Genomic DNA, 13,662 nt, shown 5'->3' with positions numbered 1-13,662 from the left:
GAGAGTTCCTGCCTAATCCCTGCCACAAGCACAAGCATATTGCCATTGGTCAAAGGCTTTCTCCACAAGCTTAACACGTTTGCTCCCATCTAGCCTCCGAAGTCCGGGTTTACCTAGCTAGGAATCAAACTTGAGGACTAGTACTCAGAGGGCTGGCGGCTGCAAACTGTTTCGGCAGGCAGCCCAAACCGAGTACACCTACTTGTAATTTCCATTGGCAGAACAAATGGTGTCAACCTACACGCCCCTAGCCCAGGAGGGGCGACGGACACATTCTCCATGTGAAACAAGCCCATGCCTTCAGGGTGAAAGGCCTCTATGCCTCTTTGCTTCTGCAGCCAAGGGATAGGGTCAGGTCTGAAAGGCTTCCAAAGGAGCAGAGTCAAAGAACCTTTGAACCACAGAGCAGGTGCAGCCCAGAACAAGGACTGAACTTGGCCTGAGAACACCCACTGCGCACCGCTTCTTTGGGGTCCACATGTGTAGAGAAAGGGGGTTGATATCTGCTACGTCATAACTTCTCTGGGACACGTAGGGTGAGCACAAGCAGAGTGGCCTACTTCTCATCACAATTTCCTGTGTAAGTTGTACAAGGCAAACTCCCTGCTTGAATCCCTGCGTGGGGTACGTACCCTCAAGAGAATGATGGAAGCTTGGGACCCTGGGCTGGTATCTACGTTAATGTTCTGTGCATCCACTTCGCAGCTTCTCTCTCTAAGCGGGTCCCAATGGCTTTTTGGAAGAGTTTCCTGAGAGGGTCGGAAACAGGAAAGTAGCCGACAGCCCCACGAGGTGACAGTGCTCTCCAGGAAAAAGGCTACAAGCCTCAGACCTTTGCGTTCTCTATGGTACAGGAAAGAACACTGGGCTTGGAAGCTTCTTCCATTCCGTTTGAGAGTCGCACTTCCACTGTGTCCTAGGATTCCTAGTGTTGCCATGTCGTCACAATGGCAAGTGCTTAGGCATAGGACGGCAGAGTGCCTGGCAGCTCTCACAGACACCTTAGGACTGCTGGCTTTTTGGCTCCTTCCAGCTCCTCCAGATGCTCTGTCATTAGTTATTTCATGTCAGAAAATCTCTGGCCACCCTCATTCCTCCTCCACGAAGTAAGACACAAACAGAATTGCCCTAAAGGGAAGAAGCCTTCTGAGCCTGGCAGAGAGGCAGACTCAGCCACTCAGCATTCCCACACGCCTGAGCCCAGGGTACGGGACAGAGAGAGGGAGAAAGATAGCCGTAAGCACGAGCTTTTCCTCAATAGAGCCTAGGCCTCACCTTTCAAGCCCACTTGAATTTCCTAGAGAAAGCACCAGGCCCTCGCTGTGCTTTCCTCTGGCAGGAAACTTGGCTCTCTTTCTTCAGGAGACACACTGACTCAGGACTGCCCTACCCCAAGGACGCACGGTGTACAGGCCGATTGGTTGAGATCAGCCCTTCTAGCTCTTTCACGCATGATACCAACTGGGAAAAGAGCCGTTCAAAACCTGGAAACCGTGGTGGTTTTCCCTAGTCTACACAGGAACAGCACTGTGAGGGAGAGGAGCTGCTGACGCGTGGTAGCAAAATCTCCTCTTCTGAATAGAAACATTTCGTTGTAAGGGGGTTCCCTAAGCCTTGCCCCATTTTCTCAGCTGCCTATACTGGAGGCCAATCAGGTGGCAGACTCCCCTCAGGCCTTACTTCCCAGGATGTGATACAGACACGTCGCCTGCTTCAGCCCAAAGGCACAGCTGATTGTAAGGTAAAAACCCTGAGTGGGAGCGTTCCTAACTAATCCCTGCCACAAGCACAAGCATATTGCCATTGGTCAAAGGCTTTCTCCACAAGCTTAACACGTTTGCTCCCATCTAGCCTGCGAAGTCCGGGTTTACCAACAAGGAATCAAACTTGAGTTCTAGTACTCAGAGGGCAGGCGACTGCAAACTGTTTCAGCAGGCAGCCCAAACCGAGTACACCTACTTGTAATTTCCATGGGCAGAACAAATGGTGTCAACTTACAGGCCTCCAGCCCTGGAGGGGCGAGGGACACATTCTCCTTGTGAAACAAGCCCATGCCTTCAGGGTGAAAGGCCTCTATGCCTCTTTGCTTCTGCAGCCCAGGATAGGGTCAGGTCTGAAAGGCTTCCAAAAGAGCAGAGATAAAGAACCTTTGAACCACAGAGCAGGTGCAGCCGAGAACAAGGACTTCTCTTGGCCTGAGAACACCAACTGCCCAGCGCTTCTTTGGGGTGCACATGTGTGGAGAAAGGGGGTTGCCATCTGCTGCATCATAACTTCTCCGGGCCACGTAGTGTGAGCACAAGCAGAGTGACCCAACGTCTCCTCCCAGTTTCCTGTGTAAGTTGTACAAGGCAAACTCCCTGCTTGAATCCCTGCGTGGGGTACTTACCCTCCAGAGAAAAATGGATGCTTGGGACCCTGGGATAGTATCTAGGTTAATGTTGTGTGCATCCACGTCGCAGCTGTTCTCTCTAAGCAGGTCCCAACGGCGTTTTGGAAGAGTTTCCTGAGAGGGTCGGAAACAGGAAAGTAGCCGACAGGCCCACAAGGATGCCAGTGCTCTCCAGCAACAATGCTACCAGCCTTAGACACTTGCGTTCTCTTGGGTACATGAAAGAACACTGGGCTTGGAAGCTTCTTCGTTCCAGTTTGCGAGTTGCCCTTCCACAGTGTCCTAGGATTCCAAGTGTTGCCATGCCGTCACAATGGCCAATTCTTAGGCCTATGACGGCAGAGTGTCTGGCAGCTCGCAAAGAGACCTTAGGAATGCCGGCTTTTTGGCTCCTTCCACCGAGAAACCAGCTCCTCCAGATGCTCTGTCATTAGTTATTTCATGTCAGAAAATCTCTGGCCACCCTCATTCCTCCTCCACGAAGTAAGACACAAACAGAATTGCCCTAAAGGGAAGAAGCCTTCTGAGCCTGGCAGAGAGGCAGACTCTGCCACTCAGCATTCGCACACGGCTGAACCCAGGTAACGGGACAGAGAGAGGGAGAAAGATAGCCGTAAGCACGAGCTTTTCCTCAAGAGAGCCTAGGCCTCACCTTTCAAGCCCACTTGAATTTCCTAGAGAAAGCACCAGGCCTCGCTGTGCTTTCCTCTGGCAGGAAACTTGGCTCTCTTTCTTCAGGAGACACACTGACTCAGGACTGCCCTACCCCAAGGACTCACGGTGTGCAGGCCAATTGGTTGAGATCAGCCCTTCTAGCTCTTTCACGGATGATACCAACTGGGAAAAGAGCCGTTCAAAACCTGGAAACCGTGGTGGTTTTCCCTAGTCTACACAGGAACAGCACTGTGAGGGAGAGGAGCTGCTGACGCGTGGTAGCAAAATCTCCTCTTCTGAATAGAAACATTTCGTTGTCAGCGGGTTCCGTAAGCCGTGCCCCATTTTCTCAGCAGCCTATAAAGGAGGCCAATCAGGTGGCAGACTCCCCTCAGGCCCTAATTCCCAGGATGTGATACAGACACGTCGCCTGCTTCAGCCCAAAGGCACAGCTTATCGTAAGGTAAAAACCGAGTGGGAGAGTTCCTGCCTAATCCCTGCCACAAGCACAAGCATATTGCCATTGGTCAAAGGCTTTCTCCACAAGCTTAACACGTTTGCTCCCATCTAGCCTCCGAAGTCCGGGTTTACCTAGCTAGGAATCAAACTTGAGGACTAGTACTCAGAGGGCTGGCGGCTGCAAACTGTTTCGGCAGGCAGCCCAAACCGAGTACACCTACTTGTAATTTCCATTGGCAGAACAAATGGTGTCAACCTACACGCCCCTAGCCCAGGCGGGGCGACGGACACATTCTCCATGTGAAACAAGCCCATGCCTTCAGGGTGAAAGGCCTCTATGCCTCTTTGCTTCTGCAGCCAAGGGATAGGGTCAGGTCTGAAAGGCTTCCAAAGGAGCAGAGTCAAAGAACCTTTGAACCACAGAGCAGGTGCAGCCCAGAACAAGGACTGAACTTGGCCTGAGAACACCCACTGCGCACCGCTTCTTTGGGGTCCACATGTGTAGAGAAAGGGGGTTGATATCTGCTACGTCATAACTTCTCTGGGACACGTAGGGTGAGCACAAGCAGAGTGGCCTACTTCTCATCACAATTTCCTGTGTAAGTTGTACAAGGCAAACTCCCTGCTTGAATCCCTGCGTGGGGTACGTACCCTCAAGAGAATGATGGAAGCTTGGGACCCTGGGCTGGTATCTACGTTAATGTTCTGTGCATCCACTTCGCAGCTTCTCTCTCTAAGCGGGTCCCAATGGCTTTTTGGAAGAGTTTCCTGAGAGGGTCGGAAACAGGAAAGTAGCCGACAGCCCCACGAGGTGACAGTGCTCTCCAGGAAAAAGGCTACAAGCCTCAGACCTTTGCGTTCTCTATGGTACAGGAAAGAACACTGGGCTTGGAAGCTTCTTCCATTCCGTTTGAGAGTCGCACTTCCACTGTGTCCTAGGATTCCAAGTGTTGCCATGTCGTCACAATGGCCAGTGCTTAGGCATAGGACGGCAGAGTGCCTGGCAGCTCTCACAGACACCTTAGGACTGCTGGCTTTTTGGCTCCTTCCAGCTCCTCCAGATGCTCTGTCATTAGTTATTTCATGTCAGAAAATCTCTGGCCACCCTCATTCCTCCTCCACGAAGTAAGACACAAACAGAATTGCCCTAAAGGGAAGAAGCCTTCTGAGCCTGGCAGAGAGGCAGACTCAGCCACTCAGCATTCCCACACGCCTGAGCCCAGGGTACGGGACAGAGAGAGGGAGAAAGATAGCCGTAAGCACGAGCTTTTCCTCAATAGAGCCTAGGCCTCACCTTTCAAGCCCACTTGAATTTCCTAGAGAAAGCACCAGGCCCTCGCTGTGCTTTCCTCTGGCAGGAAACTTGGCTCTCTTTCTTCAGGAGACACACTGACTCAGGACTGCCCTACCCCAAGGACGCACGGTGTACAGGCCGATTGGTTGAGATCAGCCCTTCTAGCTCTTTCACGCATGATACCAACTGGGAAAAGAGCCGTTCAAAACCTGGAAACCGTGGTGGTTTTCCCTAGTCTACACAGGAACAGCACTGTGAGGGAGAGGAGCTGCTGACGCGTGGTAGCAAAATCTCCTCTTCTGAATAGAAACATTTCGTTGTAAGGGGGTTCCCTAAGCCTTGCCCCATTTTCTCAGCTGCCTATACTGGAGGCCAATCAGGTGGCAGACTCCCCTCAGGCCCTACTTCCCAGGATGTGATACAGACACGTCGCCTGCTTCAGCCCAAAGGCACAGCTTATCGTAAGGTAAAAACCCTGAGTGGGAGCGTTCCTAACTAATCCCTGCCACAAGCACAAGCATATTGCCATTGGTCAAAGGCTTTCTCCACAAGCTTAACACGTTTGCTCCCATCTAGCCTGCGAAGTCCGGGTTTACCAACAAGGAATCAAACTTGAGTTCTAGTACTCAGAGGGCAGGCGACTGCAAACTGTTTCAGCAGGCAGCCCAAACCGAGTACACCTACTTGTAATTTCCATGGGCAGAACAAATGGTGTCAACTTACAGGCCTCCAGCCCTGGAGGGGCGAGGGACACATTCTCCTTGTGAAACAAGCCCATGCCTTCAGGGTGAAAGGCCTCTATGCCTCTTTGCTTCTGCAGCCCAGGATAGGGTCAGGTCTGAAAGGCTTCCAAAAGAGCAGAGATAAAGAACCTTTGAACCACAGAGCAGGTGCAGCCGAGAACAAGGACTTCTCTTGGCCTGAGAACACCAACTGCCCAGCGCTTCTTTGGGGTGCACATGTGTGGAGAAAGGGGGTTGCCATCTGCTGCATCATAACTTCTCCGGGCCACGTAGTGTGAGCACAAGCCGAGTGACCCAACGTCTCCTCCCAGTTTCCTGTGTAAGTTGTACAAGGCAAACTCCCTGCTTGAATCCCTGCGTGGGGTACTTACCCTCCAGAGAAAAATGGATGCTTGGGACCCTGGGATAGTATCTAGGTTAATGTTGTGTGCATCCACGTCGCAGCTGTTCTCTCTAAGCAGGTCCCAACGGCGTTTTGGAAGAGTTTCCTGAGAGGGTCGGAAACAGGCAAGTAGCCGACAGGCCCACAAGGATGCCAGTGCTCTCCAGCAACAATGCTACCAGCCTTAGACACTTGCGTTCTCTTGGGTACATGAAAGAACACTGGGCTTGGAAGCTTCTTCGTTCCAGTTTGCGAGTTGCCCTTCCACAGTGTCCTAGGATTCCAAGTGTTGCCATGCCGTCACAATGGCCAATTCTTAGGCCTATGACGGCAGAGTGTCTGGCAGCTCGCAAAGAGACCTTAGGAATGCTGGCTTTTGGGCTCCTTCCACCGAGAAACCAGCTCCTCCAGATGCTCTGTCATTAGTTATTTCACGTCAGAAAACCTCTGGGCGCCCTCATTCCTCCTCCACGAAGTAAGACACAAACGGAATTGCCCAAACGGGAAGAAGCCTTCTGAGCCCGGCAGAGAGGCAGACTCTCCCAATCAGCATTCCCACACGGCTGAGCACAGGGTACGGGGCAGTGAGAGGGGGAGAGGTAGCCGTAATCCCGATCTTTTCCACAATGTAGTCTAGGCCTCACCTTTCAAGCCCACTTGAATTTTCTAGAGAAAGCACCAGGCCTCTCTGTGCTTTCCTGTGGCAGGAAACTTTGCTTTCGTTCTTTAGGAGACACATTGACTCAGGACTGCCCTACCCCAAGGACTCACGGTGTGCAGGCCGATTGCCTGAGATCAGCCCTTCTGGCTCTTTCTCGGATGAAACCAACTGGGAAAAGAGCCGTTCAAAACCTGGAACTCGTGGTGGTTTTCCCTAGTCTAAACAAGAACAGCACTCTGAGGGAGAGGAGCTGCTGACGCGTGGTAGCAAAATCTCCTCTTCTGAAGAGAAACATTTCGTGGTAAGTGGGTTCCGTAAGCTTGGGACCGTTTTGTCAGCTGCCTATAATGGAGGCCGGTCAGGTGGCAGTTTCCCCTCAGGCCCTGCTTCCCAGGCTGTGATACACACACGTCGCCTGGTTCAGCCTAAAAGGAAAGCTTATCGTAAGTAAAAACCTTGAGTGGGAGAGTTCCTGCCTAATCCCCGCCACAAGCACGAGCATTTTGCCATTGGTCAAAGGCTTTCTCCACAAGCTTAACACCTTTGCTCCCATCTAGCCTCCGAAGTCCGGGTTTACCTAGCTAGGAATAATCAAACTTGAGGAATAGTACTCAGGGTGCTGGCGACTGCAAACTCTTTTACCAGGCAGCCCAAACCGAGTACACCTTCTTGTATTTTCCATGGGCAGAAAAAATGGTGTCAACTTACACGCTTCCAGCCGGGGAGGGGCGACATAGACTCTTTCCATGGGAAACAAGCCCATGCCTTCAGGGTGAAAGGCCTCTATGCCTCTGTGCTTCAGCAGCCAAGGCATAGGGTCAGCTCTGAAAGGCTTCCAAAGGAGCAGAGTCAAAGAACCTTTGATCCACAGAGCAGGTGAAGGCCAGAACAAGGACTGCTCTTGGCCTGAGAACACCCACGGCCCAGCACTTCTTTGGGGTCCACATGTGTAAAGAAAGGGGGTTGATATCTGCTACGTCATAACTTCTCTGGCGCACGTAGTGTGAGCACAAGCAGCGTGGCCCTTCATCTCAACCCAGTTTCCTGTGTAAGTTGTACAAGGCATACTCCCTGCTTGAATCCCTTGGTGGGGTACGTACCCTCCAGAGAAGGATGGATGCTTGGGACCCGGGGCCAGTAAATAGGTTAATATTCCGAGCATCCACTTCGCAGCTTCGCTCTCTAAGCGGGCCCCGACGGCGTTTTGGAAGAGTTTCCTGAGAGGGTCGGAAACAGGCAAGTAGCCCACAGGCCCACGAGGATGCAGTGCTCTCCAGCAACAATGCTCCCAGCCTCAGACACTTGCGTTCTCTTTGGTACATGAAAGAACACTGGGCTTGGAACCTTCTTCCACCCAGTTTGCGAGTCGCCCTTCCACAGTGTCCTAGGATTCCAAGTGTTGCCATGCCGTCACAAAGATTCTTAGGCCTATGACGGCAGAGTGTCTGGCAGCTCTCACAGACACCTTCGGAATGCTGGCTTTTCGGCTCCTTCCAGCTCCTCCAGATGCTCTGTCCTTAGTTATTTCATGTCAGAAAATCTCTGGGCGCCCTCATTCCTCCTCCACGAAGTAAGACAGAAACGTAATTGCCCTAAAGCGAAGAAGACTTCTGAGCCCGACACACAGGCGGTCTCTCCCACTCAGCATTCCCACACGGCTGAGCCCATGGGACGGGACAGAGAGAGGGAGAAAGATAGCCGTAACCACGAGCTTTTCCACAATGTAGTATAAGCCTCACCTTTCAAGCCCACTTCAATTTCCGAGAGAAAGCACCAGGCCTCGCTGTGATTTCCTGTGGCAGGCAACTTTGCTTTCATTCTTTTGGTGGCACAATGACTCAGGACTGCCTGACCCCAAGGACTCAGGTTGTGCAGGCCGATTGCTTGAGATCAGCCCTTCTGGCTCTTTCACGGATGAAACCAACTGGGAAAAGAGCCGTTCAAAAGCTGGAGACCATGGTGGTTTTCCCTAGTCTACACAGGAACAGCACTCTGAGGGAGAGGAGCTGCTGACGTGTGGTAGCAAAATCCCCTCTTCTGAAGAGAAACATTTCGTTGTAAGCGGGTTCCATAAGAATTGCCCCATTTTCTCAGCTGCCTATAATGGAGGCTAGTCAGTTGGCAGCCTCCCCTCAGGCCCTGCTTCCCAGGCTGTGATACAGACACGCCCGCTGCTTCAGCCAAAAGGGACAGCTTATCGTAAGGTAAAAACCCTGAGTGGGAGAGTTCCTGCCTAACTCCGGCCACACGCACAAGCATATGGCCCATTGGTCAAAGGGTTTCCCCACAAGCTTAACACGTTTGCTGCCACCTAGCCTCCGAAGTCCGGGTTTACCTAGCTAGGAATCAAACTAGAGGAAAAGTACTCCGGGTGCTGGCGACTGCACACTGTTTCACCAGGCAGCCCAAATCGAGTACACCTACTTGGATTTTCCGTGGGCAGAATACATGGTGTCAACTTACACGCCTCCAGCCCGGGAGGGGCGACGTACACATTCTCCATGGGAAACAAGCCCATGGCCTTCAGGGTGAAAGGCCTCTATGCCTCTTTGCTTGGGCAGCCCAGGGATAGCGTCAGCTCTGAAAGTCTCCCAAAGGAGCAGGGTCAGACAACCTGTGAACCACAAAGCATGTGCAGCCCAGAACAAGGACTGCTCTTGGCCTGAGAACACCCACTACCCAGCGCCTCTTTGGGGTCCACATGTGTAGAGAAAGGGGGTGGACATCTGCTGCGTCATAACTTCTCCGGGGCACGTAGTGTGAGCACAAGCAGAGTGACCCAACGTCTCATCCCATTTTCCTGTGTAAGTTGTACAAGGCAAACGCGCTGCTTGAATCCCTGTGTGGGGTAAGTACCCTCCAGAGAAAAATGGATGCTAGGGACCCTGGGCTGGTATCTAGGTTAATGTCCTGTGCATCCACTTCGCAGCTTCGCTCTCTAAGCAGGTTCCAACGGTATTCTGGAAGAGTTTCCTGAGAGGGTCGGAAACAGGAAAGTAGCCGACAGGCCCACAAGGAGGCCAGTGCTCTCCAGCAACAATGCTACCAGCGTCAGACACTTGCGTTCTCTTTGGTACATGAAAGAACACTGGGCTTGGAAGCTTCTTCCATCCAGTTTGCGAGTCGCCCTTCCACAGTGTCCTAGGATTCCAAGTGTTGCCGTGCCGTTACAAGGGCCAATTCTTAGGCCTATGACGGCAGAGTGTCTGGCAGCTCTCAAAGAGACCTTAGGAATGCTGGCTTTTTGGCTCCTTCCACCGAGAAACCAGCTCCTCCAGATGCTCTGTCATTAGTTATTTCACGTCAGAAAACCTCTGGGCGCCCTCATTCCTCCTCCACGAAGTAAGACACAAACGGAATTGCCCAAACGGGAAGAAGCCTTCTGAGCCCGGCAGAGAGGCAGGCTCTCGCAATCAGCATTCCCACACGGCTGAGCACAGGGTACGGGGCAGAGAGAGGGGGAGAGGTAGCCGTAATCCCGATCTTTTCCACAATGTAGTCTAGGCCTCACCTTTCAAGCCCACTTGAATTTCCTAGAGAAAGCACCAGGCCTCTCTGTGCTTTGCTGTGGCAGGAAACTTTGCTTTCGTTCTTTAGGAGACACATTGACTCAGGACTGCCCTACCCCAAGGACTCACGGTGTGCAGGCCGATTGCCTGAGATCAGCCCTTCTGGCTCTTTCTCGGATGAAACCAACTGGGAAAAGAGCCGTTCAAAACCTGGAACTCGTGGTGGTTTTCCCTAGTCTAAACAAGAACAGCACTCTGAGGGAGAGGAGCTGCTGACGCCTGGTAGCAAAATCTCCTCTTCTGAAGAGAAACATTTCGTGGTAAGTGGGTTCCGTAAGCTTGGGACCGTTTTGTCAGCTGCCTATAATGGAGGCCGGTCAGGTGGCAGTTTCCCCTCAGGCCCTGCTTCCCAGGATGTGATACACACACGTCGCCTGGTTCAGCCTAAAAGGAAAGCTTATCGTAAGTAAAAACCTTGAGTGGGAGAGTTCCTGCCTAATCCCCGCCACAAGCACGAGCATTTTGCCATTGGTCAAAGGCTTTCTCCACAAGCTTAACACCTTTGCTCCCATCTAGCCTCCGAAGTCCGGGTTTACCTAGCTAGGAATAATCAAACTTGAGGAATAGTACTCAGGGTGCTGGCGACTGCAAACTCTTTTACCAGGCAGCCCAAACCGAGTACACCTTCTTGTATTTTCCATGGGCAGAAAAAATGGTGTCAACTTACACGCTTCCAGCCGGGGAGGGGCGACATAGACTCTTTCCATGGGAAACAAGCCCATGCCTTCAGGGTGAAAGGCCTCTATGCCTCTGTGCTTCAGCAGCCAAGGCATAGGGTCAGCTCTGAAAGGCTTCCAAAGGAGCAGAGTCAAAGAACCTTTGATCCACAGAGCAGGTGAAGGCCAGAACAAGGACTGCTCTTGGCCTGAGAACACCCACGGCCCAGCACTTCTTTGGGGTCCACATGTGTAAAGAAAGGGGGTTGATATCTGCTACGTCATAACTTCTCTGGCGCACGTAGTGTGAGCACAAGCAGCGTGGCCCTTCATCTCAACCCAGTTTCCTGTGTAAGTTGTACAAGGCATACTCCCTGCTTGAATCCCTTGGTGGGGTACGTACCCTCCAGAGAAGGATGGATGCTTGGGACCCGGGGCCAGTAAATAGGTTAATATTCCGAGCATCCACTTCGCAGCTTCGCTCTCTAAGCGGGCCCCGACGGCGTTTTGGAAGAGTTTCCTGAGAGGGTCGGAAACAGGCAAGTAGCCCACAGGCCCACGAGGATGCAGTGCTCTCCAGCAACAATGCTCCCAGCCTCAGACACTTGCGTTCTCTTTGGTACATGAAAGAACACTGGGCTTGGAACCTTCTTCCACCCAGTTTGCGAGTCGCCCTTCCACAGTGTCCTAGGATTCCAAGTGTTGCCATGCCGTCACAAAGATTCTTAGGCCTATGACGGCAGAGTGTCTGGCAGCTCTCACAGACACCTTCGGAATGCTGGCTTTTCGGCTCCTTCCAGCTCCTCCAGATGCTCTGTCCTTAGTTATTTCATGTCAGAAAATCTCTGGGCGCCCTCATTCCTCCTCCACGAAGTAAGACAGAAACGTAATTGCCCTAAAGCGAAGAAGACTTCTGAGCCCGACACACAGGCGGTCTCTCCCACTCAGCATTCCCACACGGCTGAGCCCATGGGACGGGACAGAGAGAGGGAGAAAGATAGCCGTAACCACGAGCTTTTCCACAATGTAGTATAAGCCTCACCTTTCAAGCCCACTTCAATTTCCGAGAGAAAGCACCAGGCCTCGCTGTGATTTCCTGTGGCAGGCAACTTTGCTTTCATTCTTTTGGTGGCACAATGACTCAGGACTGCCTGACCCCAAGGACTCAGGTTGTGCAGGCCGATTGCTTGAGATCAGCCCTTCTGGCTCTTTCACGGATGAAACCAACTGGGAAAAGAGCCGTTCAAAAGCTGGAGACCATGGTGGTTTTCCCTAGTCTACACAGGAACAGCACTCTGAGGGAGAGGAGCTGCTGACGTGTGGTAGCAAAATCCCCTCTTCTGAAGAGAAACATTTCGTTGTAAGCGGGTTCCATAAGAATTGCCCCATTTTCTCAGCTGCCTATAATGGAGGCTAGTCAGTTGGCAGCCTCCCCTCAGGCCCTGCTTCCCAGGCTGTGATACAGACACGCCCGCTGCTTCAGCCAAAAGGGACAGCTTATCGTAAGGTAAAAACCCTGAGTGGGAGAGTTCCTGCCTAACTCCGGCCACACGCACAAGCATATGGCCCATTGGTCAAAGGGTTTCCCCACAAGCTTAACACGTTTGCTGCCACCTAGCCTCCGAAGTCCGGGTTTACCTAGCTAGGAATCAAACTAGAGGAAAAGTACTCCGGGTGCTGGCGACTGCACACTGTTTCACCAGGCAGCCCAAATCGAGTACACCTACTTGGATTTTCCGTGGGCAGAATACATGGTGTCAACTTACACGCCTCCAGCCCGGGAGGGGCGACGTACACATTCTCCATGGGAAACAAGCCCATGGCCTTCAGGGTGAAAGGCCTCTATGCCTCTTTGCTTGGGCAGCCCAGGGATAGCGTCAGCTCTGAAAGTCTCCCAAAGGAGCAGGGTCAGACAACCTGTGAACCACAAAGCATGTGCAGCCCAGAACAAGGACTGCTCTTGGCCTGAGAACACCCACTACCCAGCGCCTCTTTGGGGTCCACATGTGTAGAGAAAGGGGGTGGACATCTGCTGCGTCATAACTTCTCCGGGGCACGTAGTGTGAGCACAAGCAGAGTGACCCAACGTCTCATCCCATTTTCCTGTGTAAGTTGTACAAGGCAAACGCGCTGCTTGAATCCCTGTGTGGGGTAAGTACCCTCCAGAGAAAAATGGATGCTAGGGACCCTGGGCTGGTATCTAGGTTAATGTCCTGTGCATCCACTTCGCAGCTTCGCTCTCTAAGCAGGTTCCAACGGTATTCTGGAAGAGTTTCCTGAGAGGGTCGGAAACAGGAAAGTAGCCGACAGGCCCACAAGGAGGCCAGTGCTCTCCAGCAACAATGCTACCAGCGTCAGACACTTGCGTTCTCTTTGGTACATGAAAGAACACTGGGCTTGGAAGCTTCTTCCATCCAGTTTGCGAGTCGCCCTTCCACAGTGTCCTAGGATTCCAAGTGTTGCCGTGCCGTTACAAGGGCCAATTCTTAGGCCTATGACGGCAGAGTGTCTGGCAGCTCTCAAAGAGACCTTCGGAATGCTGGCTTTTTGGCTCCTTCCACCGAGAAACCAGCTCCTCCAGATGCTCTGTCATTAGTTATTTCACGTCAGAAAACCTCTGGGCGCCCTCATTCCTCCTCCACGAAGTAAGACACAAACGGAATTGCCCAAACGGGAAGAAGCCTTCTGAGCCCGGCAGAGAGGCAGGCTCTCGCAATCAGCATTCCCACACGGCTGAGCACAGGGTACGGGGCAGAGAGAGGGGGAGAGGTAGCCGTAATCCCGATCTTTTCCACAATGTAGTCTAGGCCTCACCTTTCAAGCCCACTTGAATTTCCTAGAGAAAGCACCAG

The sequence above is a fragment of the Eschrichtius robustus genome, chromosome 14 (genome assembly GCF_028021215.1).
Source record: "Eschrichtius robustus isolate mEscRob2 chromosome 14, mEscRob2.pri, whole genome shotgun sequence".
NCBI lineage: Eukaryota > Metazoa > Chordata > Mammalia > Artiodactyla > Eschrichtiidae > Eschrichtius > Eschrichtius robustus.
This window is presented reverse-complemented; position numbering follows the sequence as displayed.